We start from the raw sequence: 8445 nt of genomic DNA on the forward strand, positions 1-8445 counted from the left end.
GTTGTGGATGCCTGCCTGCTTGCTCAGGGAGGTGCTGCCCCGCTGGCCCTTTCATGCTGAACAGCCTCTGTCAGTGTCCAAGTGGCAGAGGGGCCGGGGCGGAGGGCGGGCGGTGCCAGGCACGGACATGCGCATCCTGGACACGCAGGCCCCAGCGGCAGGGCCCTGTCTTTGTTCAGCAGAGTGAACAAGGGCTTGATTGTGGAAGAGTCCGGAGTGTGTTCAAAGAACCAGCCGCCGGAGCCCAGGACGGGAGTTCCAGGCATGAGCAGGAGCCTGAGGGCTGCAGTGGGGTCTCGCTGGGCAAGGCCGCGGTTCGCTCCTGCTTCTCACCCAGTGAGGGGGCTCGGAGGGGTGTGAGCCGAGCAGTGGCCTGAGGAAAACTGTGATTTAGAAAAATCACTCTGGTAATACAAACCCTGCGCTCTTCCACACCCTCTACCTACCATTTTACAGAAAACCAAACCAACCAACACACCCACTTCAATAAGATGTGCTGATAACGCCTGGGAGGAGCCTACTGGTGTGCCTGCTCCCACCGTTCGGGTTGTCTGCTCAAGAAGAGTCAGGTGTATTTGTTCCAAGCCTGTTATGCTAATCGTACCAATGGTTTTATTTACATCACTTAATTACTACGTAAACCAATGAAATAGGAGCACAAAGAGAGACACAGTTTCTTCAAAAGCCACGCTGCAGACTTTGAAAAGACGCAGTGAAGGCGAGTCATTGAAAAAGGTGTGAGGCAAGAAGCGATGTAAGGATGAGGGGAATATTTGTACACATGGGAAAGGATTGTACACGGTCTTCTTCTGAAGGACACAGTTCTTGCTCCTGTTGAGAGGAACTAAAACTGAAAGTCATGGCAGAGGTATTACAAGCGTGGGAAGACGTTAGGGAACCCAAGCAACAGGTCTGCTTTAAGAAAATGCCAGGCCCCAGAACTGAAGATGGGTGCATGAACACTTGCATGTTTTAGGTGAAAATAAAGTGTTTAAAGTACATGTTACATTTTTAGGATTCCCTGATTTAACTAACGTTGCCCATTAATTGATGCAATTTGATCCCAATCTCACAGAACAGAAGAGAGTGGAGTGAGCAGTACTAGCAGCGCCCCTCCAACAGGAAGCCGCTGGCTGTAGGCCAGGGATGCAATGCTGGTGGGCTAGGGCAGCCGTGGGCAAACTACGGCCAGCGGGCCGGATACGGCCCGTTTGAAATGAATAAAACTAAAAAAAAAAAAAGACCGTACCCTTTTATGTAATGATGTTTACTTTGAATTTATATTAGTTCACACAAACACTCCATCCATGCTTTTGTTCCGGCCCTCCGGTCCAGTTTAAGAACCCATTGTGGCCCTCGAGTCAAAAAGTTTGCCCACTCCTGGGCTAGGGGAACCCAGAGGAGATGAAAAGGCGTGGAAAAGATGTGGCTGGAAAAGACAATTACACATTAAAGGAAGGGAAGCTGACAACGTGACAAGAGAATTTTTCTGGGTGACGAAAAGTGGCACTGTGGTCACGCGCTAAGTCCAGATGCTACAGGAAGCAGGTGAGCAACCCTGCAATGAGGGTGGTGAGTTTCATTTAGACAAATCCAAGGAGAGAGCAATGTAAACGCCGGAGGAGCAGAAGCTGAAGCTGCCGTTGCTTTGTTAATTCTGCATCCCTAGCACCTAGAAGAAGCTTGGAAAAGACAGACACTCTAACTTCTTGAAAGGAATGAATGGATGCACGCACATGCAGAATATCCACAGGCATTCCCAGCAAATAGTTGGAGTGTTTCCAGAATGCAGGGTGCAAGTTGGGGCAGAGGTGCGGGTTTGGGAGTCATCAGGAACCTTGTCTACCCTGTAAGCCTCGGGCCTGAAGTAGTGGCTCCCACATGGAAGGAGACAAGAGAAGATGTCAAAGAAAAGGTCTTTGACCTTCACAGCAATGCCTTCAGGGTTGGAAAGGCCTTTAAGGAGATCTTCTGATCCTATCACCCGACCTCTGCTCCGCGGAGCCATTCAGCTTACAATGGCCATTTCCCTAGCAATCGTGGGAAATTCTTTCCTACAGCAACACACCTCTCTGAACTCCTGTGGCTGTTAGAACATTCTTCCATAGATTATGCCAAAGCCTGGCCCTAATGTTAATACTTGGAACCAAAAGGAAAAGTTTAATTTCTTTTTTTAATCCTCACCCAAGAATATTTTTCCATTGACTTCTAGAGAGAGAGAGGAAGGGCAGGGGAGAGGCAGAGACACATTGATTGGTTGCTTTCATCACGCACCCTGACCAGGGCTGGGGATCAAGCCTGCGACCGAGGTACGTGCACTTAACTGGAATGGAACATGGGACCCTTCAGTCCACGGGCCGACACCCCATCCACTGAGCCAAACAAGCCAGGGAGGAAAAGTTTACTTTTGACCAGAAAAGGAATTGGTTGACAAAGTGATAACTTTGGAAGAAAAAAACATGTCATGTTAGGAAAGCAAAGCAGGTAGATTTTCTTAAATATGTTTGGAGAGAGAGAAATCTCTATTTTAGAAGCATTGACCGATTACCCTCCCCTGCCCCCGCTGAGCCACACTGGCCAGGGTGGATTTTCGTTTTAATTGCTGTAATTCCTAAGTAGGAGATTCTGTTCAGGAAGATGGTTTGAGATGAAAACCACATTTTATAAAAGTATCTACATGTCAGCTTCTGCTCTTGGTTGCTCACATATGCCATTTCATTTCATCCTACAACTCCTGAGCGGAGTGTCTCACAGACACAGAACATGCTCAGAGAGGCTCAGGCTTGCCGGTCACACAGGATGCTTCTCCAAGGTGGAGATCTGACCGCCGTCAACAATGGACACTGATGGGGTTGGGTTCCTGAAGCTGCAGTGTGACGGCACAGGTGTCCTCGGTGTGCTTAGGCCGACGTGAGGGCATGTCTAAAAACTAAAAAAATGGCCCTCGCTGGTTTGGCTCAGTGGATAGAGCGTTGGCCTGCAGACTGAAGGGTCCCAGGTTCGATTCCGGTCAAGAGCACTTGCCCGGGTTGCACGCTCAATCCCAGTGGGGGACGTGCAGGAGGCAGCCGATCAATGATTATGTCTCATCATTGATGTTTCTATCTCTCTCTCCCTCTCCCTTACTCTCTGAAACCAATAAAATATATATATTTAAAACCTGAAAACAACACACTAACTTGGATGAATATGAGGCTCGCTGAGACCTATCAGGAAATGGTGTGGAAGCTAATCCTGAACAGGAGCCGAGGTGTTGAAACGGTAGGGACAAAAGCAGCCTGGCTGTTCCTGCAGCTCAGCCCGTGTTTCTGTCTTCTCTCACGCATTTACCCCCAGAACGGCCTATGCCCTGAAAGGGTAGATCAAACCGTAGGAAGAGGAAACTGAAATCCAAGAAAATCGCCTAATGAGCTTAAAGTTCCTGCCCAGGGACATGACACCCACAACGCCGGGTACCCGGCGAACACGGCCACGAACTGCTGTCAGTCACCACTGAGACGCGCTGGTGCAGTGCCAGAGATGCCACCCTGAACAAAGAGGCTCCGTTGCTATGGGTCGATCTCCAAAATGCACTGCTCAGGGAACCAGCACGCGTGTGGAGCGCGTGTCCATTTATGCCGCCGGTGCGGAAAGGGGAGCCTCCCTCCACACTGGGCAGCTCCTGCCGGACAGTGATGAGTGGTTAGGAGCAAAACCTGTCACCGCACCTTTACACCTTGAACCATGTGGATTGATTACCTATTCAAAAATGAATAAAGTTTAAAATGTTTTACCTGACAGCCCTGGATGGTGTGGCTCAGTACGTTGAGTGTCGTCTATGCACCAGAAGGTCCCGGTTCGATTCCCAGTCAGGGCACATCCCAGGTTGCAGGCTCAATCCCCAGTGGGGCGTGCAGGAGGCAGCAGTGGTTAGATGTTTCTATCTCTCTCTCCCTCTCCCTTCCTCTCTCTCTAAAATCAATTAAAAATATTTTTAAAGAAAGTTTTGCCTGACAAAAGACTGGCGTTGGATAGAACAACATTTTAAAGGGATGGTTTCTAAGTGCCTACAATGACAGAGATAGTACTGGGAGCACCAAGAAAAAATCACTGAGAACAAGCCAAACTGTTCTAGGTCTCTTTCACGTGCTTTCATTTCAAAATCCGCAGACATGGCTACTCGCAGTGGTAGCAGTGGTGGTGGCGGGGGCTGACTCAGGTGGCAGAGCTGGGATGGGGCAGGAAGGACAGGACAAAGCGCAGTCTGTGCTTCCGCGAAGCTTTTCCTACAGTCGTGCTGTCCCCACTGACTGTGTCCAAACCTTGTTTTTCATTTCTCTGGCATCAACCCCACATACAGTTTCTCTGCACACAGATTATCAACTATATGTTAATTTAATTTATTACAAATTTCTTGATTTAATGTTCCAAAACTAATTCCCACATCATAAAATCACCACATCTGGGCTGTCTTTTGGGTTGATAAGATAGAGATAAGTATCCCATCCAAACAGCCTTAAGAAAATCTGAGCAAGTTCAGTTGGGGGCAGGGGAGGTATCAACAGTACACACTTCTATTCTGACTATCTGTACTGCAATTTGCTTAGGAAAAATATTTCCACAGTATTAAAATGATTTTTGACATGAGAATCAATCAGTGGATAGAGCGTCAGCCTGCGGACTGAAGGGTCCCAGGTTCAATTCCGGTCAAGGGCATGTACCTTGGTTGCAGGCGCATCCCCAGTGGGGGGTGTGCAGGAGGTAGCTGATCGATGTTTCTCTCTCATCGATGTTTCTAACTCTCTATCCCTCTCCCTTCCTCTCTGCAAAAAAATCAATAAAAAAATATTAAAAAACCAAAGTTTATATCATTACAGGCCTATCTCAAGAACAAGAGAAATCCAAAGTAAACAGCCTAACATCGCATCTTAAAGAACTAGAAAAAGAACAAAAGCAACCCAAAGTCAGCAAAAGAAAGAAAATAATAAAATAGAGCAGAATTGAATGAAATAGAAAACAAAAAGATTATACAAAAAATTAATAAAAGAAAGAGCTGGTTCTTTGAAAAGATTAATAAAATTGACAACCCCCTGGCTAGACTCATTAAGGAAAAAAAGGGAAAAGACCCATATAAACAAAATCAGAAGTGAGAGAGGAGAGGTCATCACAGATAAACAAAGGACCATATTAGAATATTATGAAAGACTATATGCCACCAAATTCAATAAACTAGAAGAAATGGGTAAGTTCCTGGAAATATATAACTTTCCTAGACTAAATCATGAAGAATTGGAAAATTGCTGTAGCCGGTTTGGCTCAATGGATAGAGCATCAGCCTGTGGACTGAAGGGTCCTGGGTTTGATTCTGGTCAAGGGCACATGCCCAGGTTGCAGGCTCGGTCCCCAGTGGGGGGTGTGCAGGAGGCAGCCAATCAGTGATTCTCTCTCATCATTGATGTTTCTATCTCTCCCTTCCTCTCTGAAATCAATAAAAATATATTTAAAAAAAAATTGGAAACTCTAAATACCTCCCAAAAAGTAAAAGTCCAGGACCAGATGGCTTCACCAGTGAATTTTACTGAATGTTCAAAGAAGGTTTAAAACATATCCTCAAACTCTTCCAAAAAATTGAAAAAGAGGTAATACTTCCTAACACATTCTGTGAGGCCAATATAACACTGATACCAAAACCTGGCAAAGAGGATAAAAAAATAAAACTACAGACCAATGTCTCTGATGAACACAGATGCAAAAATCCTAAACCAAACACTAGCAAATCTAATATAACAGTACACCCACAGTTTCATACATCACGATCAAGTGGGGTTCATTCCAGGGGTACAAGGATGGTTCAATATACACAAATCAATCAATGTAATACACCACATTGACCAAAGAATGGATAAAAATCATATGATCTCATCAATAGATGCATAAAAAGCATTTGATATGATACAACATATTTGATAAAAAACTCTCAGCAAAGTGGGAATAGAGGGAGTATATGTCAACATAATAAAGGCCATATATGACAAATCTACAGCAAACATCATACTCAATAGGAAAAAACTAAAACCATTTCCACGGAGAACAGGAACAAGACAGGGATGCCCGCTTTCACCATGATAAACCCAGCTAATATACTCAATGGTGAAAACCTGAAAGCTTTTCCTCTAAGATCAGGAACAAGACAAGGATGTCCACTCTCACCTCTTATTCAGCAAAGTGCTGGGAGTCCTAGGCAGAGCAATGAGGCAAGAGAAAGGAATAAAAGGCATCCAAATAGGGAAGGAAGAAGCCAAACTGTCACTTTTTGTGGACAACATGATCTATATATAGAAAACACTACAGACTCCACCAAAAAAAAAACATGATTAGAAACAATAAATACAGTCAAGTTGCAGGATACAAAATCAATGTGCAAAAAAATCCACTGCCTCCTGTATACTAACAAAAAAACTTCAGAAAAAGAAATGAAATTTAAAAAAAAAACACCAATTCCTTTTGCAATTGCAACCCAGAGAATATAATACCTGGGAATAAACTTAACAAAGAATGTAAAAGACCTATATACTAAAAATTACAAAGCATTATTAAAAGAGATTGAAAAAGAAACAACAAAATGGAAAAATATCCCATGCTCATAGATTGGAAGAATCACATAGTTAAAACGGCCATATTACTCAAAGCAATATACAGATTTTATGCAATCCATCAAAATCCCAATGTCATTTTTAAAAAAATAGAATGAGATATCACCAGATTTGTATGGAACCACAAAAGACCCCAAATAGCCAAAGCAATCCTGAGAAAAAAGAACCAAGCTGGAGGTATCACACTACCTGACTTCAAATTATACTACAGAGCTACGATAATCAAAACAGCATGGTACTGGCAGAAAAACAGACACACAGATAATGGAACAGAATAGAGAGCCCAGCTATAAAACCACATGTACACAGACAGATAATTTTCAACAAAGGAGCCAGAAACACATAATGGAGTAAAAATAGTTTCTTCAATAAATGGTGCTGGGAAAACTGGAAATCCACATGCAAACGAATGAAATTGTATTACAGTTTGACCCCATGTACAACAATTAATTCAAAATGGATTAAAGACCTAAATATAAGACCTGAAACAATAAGTTACACAGAAGAAAAGATAGGAACCAAACTTCTGGATCTTGGTAGTAGAGAACATTTTATGAACTGGATCCCCAAGGCAAGGGACGTAAAGGCAAAATAAATGAATGGGACTATTTCAAACTAAAAAGCCTCTGCACAGCAAAAGAAACAGACAACAAAACAGCAAGAAAATAAAGCAGTCAGTTACCCACAAGGGAGCTCCCTTAAGACTGTCAGCTGATTCCTCAACAGAAACATTTCAGGCTAGAAGGGTAGGTGCAAAATATTCAAAGTGGTAAAAAGCAAGGACCTACGACCAACATTACTCTAGCAAGGCTATCGTTCAAAATTAAAGGAGTATTAACACAGACTTGGGCAAGGTAAAATTGGCATAGAACATTCTATTTTTTTAACTTTTAGAAAACAGTGGGCTATCAGTTTAAAACAGTGACATTCTTTTAAATCCCACGTGTACTATATGTTGAATCACGAGCACTTTTGTTTTCACCTGTGGGGCTACAGGAACCTCCTCTGGCCAAGTGCACCTCCAAATGGGATTAGTGTTCAACCCGAGTCACCACTCACCAGGTCTCGTCTCACCCAACCCCACGGCCAGTGAGAGCAGGAAGTGACCCTGCGTCTACCTGCAACCCATCCATGAGGATCTGGATAGACCAAAAGGACCGAGAGCAAGGACTCAGACAGCTATCTGCACACCATGCTGATAGCAATGGTATGCACGGTAGCCAGGAGGTGTGGACAATACAAATGTCCATTGATGGGTGAATGGATAAACAAAAGTGGTATAGCCTTACAATGGAATATTACTCAGCCTTTTGAAACGAAGAAAATTCTAACACCTGGACGAACCTTGAATACATTATACTAAGTGAAATAAGCCGGACATTAAAGGACAATACTGCATAATTCCAATTCTATGAAATACCAAGAATAGGTCAGTTCATAGAGACAGAAAGTGAAACGATGGTTAGCAGGGGCCAAGGGGGGGAGGAATGAAGAGTTATTGTTTAATGATTAGAGTTTCAGTTTTGCCAGATGTAAAGGATTCTAGAGATGGATGTTAATGACGGTTGCACAACAATGTAAGCATGCTAATATCCCTGGGCTGCACACTTAGAAATGCTTAATACGATACATTTTATGTGCTGTTATTTTACCACAATTAAAAAATAAATCCATCAGGCTGGCAAGGATGTGGAGAGAAAGGAACCCTAGCACACTGCTGGTGGGAACACAGACTGGTGCAACCATTATGGAAAACAGTATGAAGTTTCCTCAGAAAATTAAAAATAGAACTCCCATTTGACCCAGTGATCCC

The 8445-nt window shown here is 43.7% G+C and overlaps 1 protein-coding gene and 1 long non-coding RNA gene across 15 annotated transcripts in view; both read right to left on the reverse strand.

Moving 5' to 3' along the window:
* LOC107181740 overlaps positions 1-3900 on the reverse strand; it is a 28342-nt gene extending 24442 nt beyond the window's left edge. The window contains exon 1 of the long non-coding RNA XR_001512446.1: positions 3774-3900. This is a non-coding gene — a long non-coding RNA (uncharacterized LOC107181740). The remainder of the gene's footprint in view (positions 1-3773) is intronic.
* The window catches only part of SPECC1 (sperm antigen with calponin homology and coiled-coil domains 1), a 273056-nt gene that overhangs the window by 157931 nt on the left and 106680 nt on the right, over positions 1-8445 (reverse strand). The gene's annotated exons all lie outside the window — the stretch shown is intronic.

The sequence above is a fragment of the Myotis davidii genome, unplaced genomic scaffold, assembly GCF_000327345.1.
Source record: "Myotis davidii unplaced genomic scaffold, ASM32734v1 scaffold129, whole genome shotgun sequence".
Lineage (NCBI taxonomy): Eukaryota > Metazoa > Chordata > Mammalia > Chiroptera > Vespertilionidae > Myotis > Myotis davidii.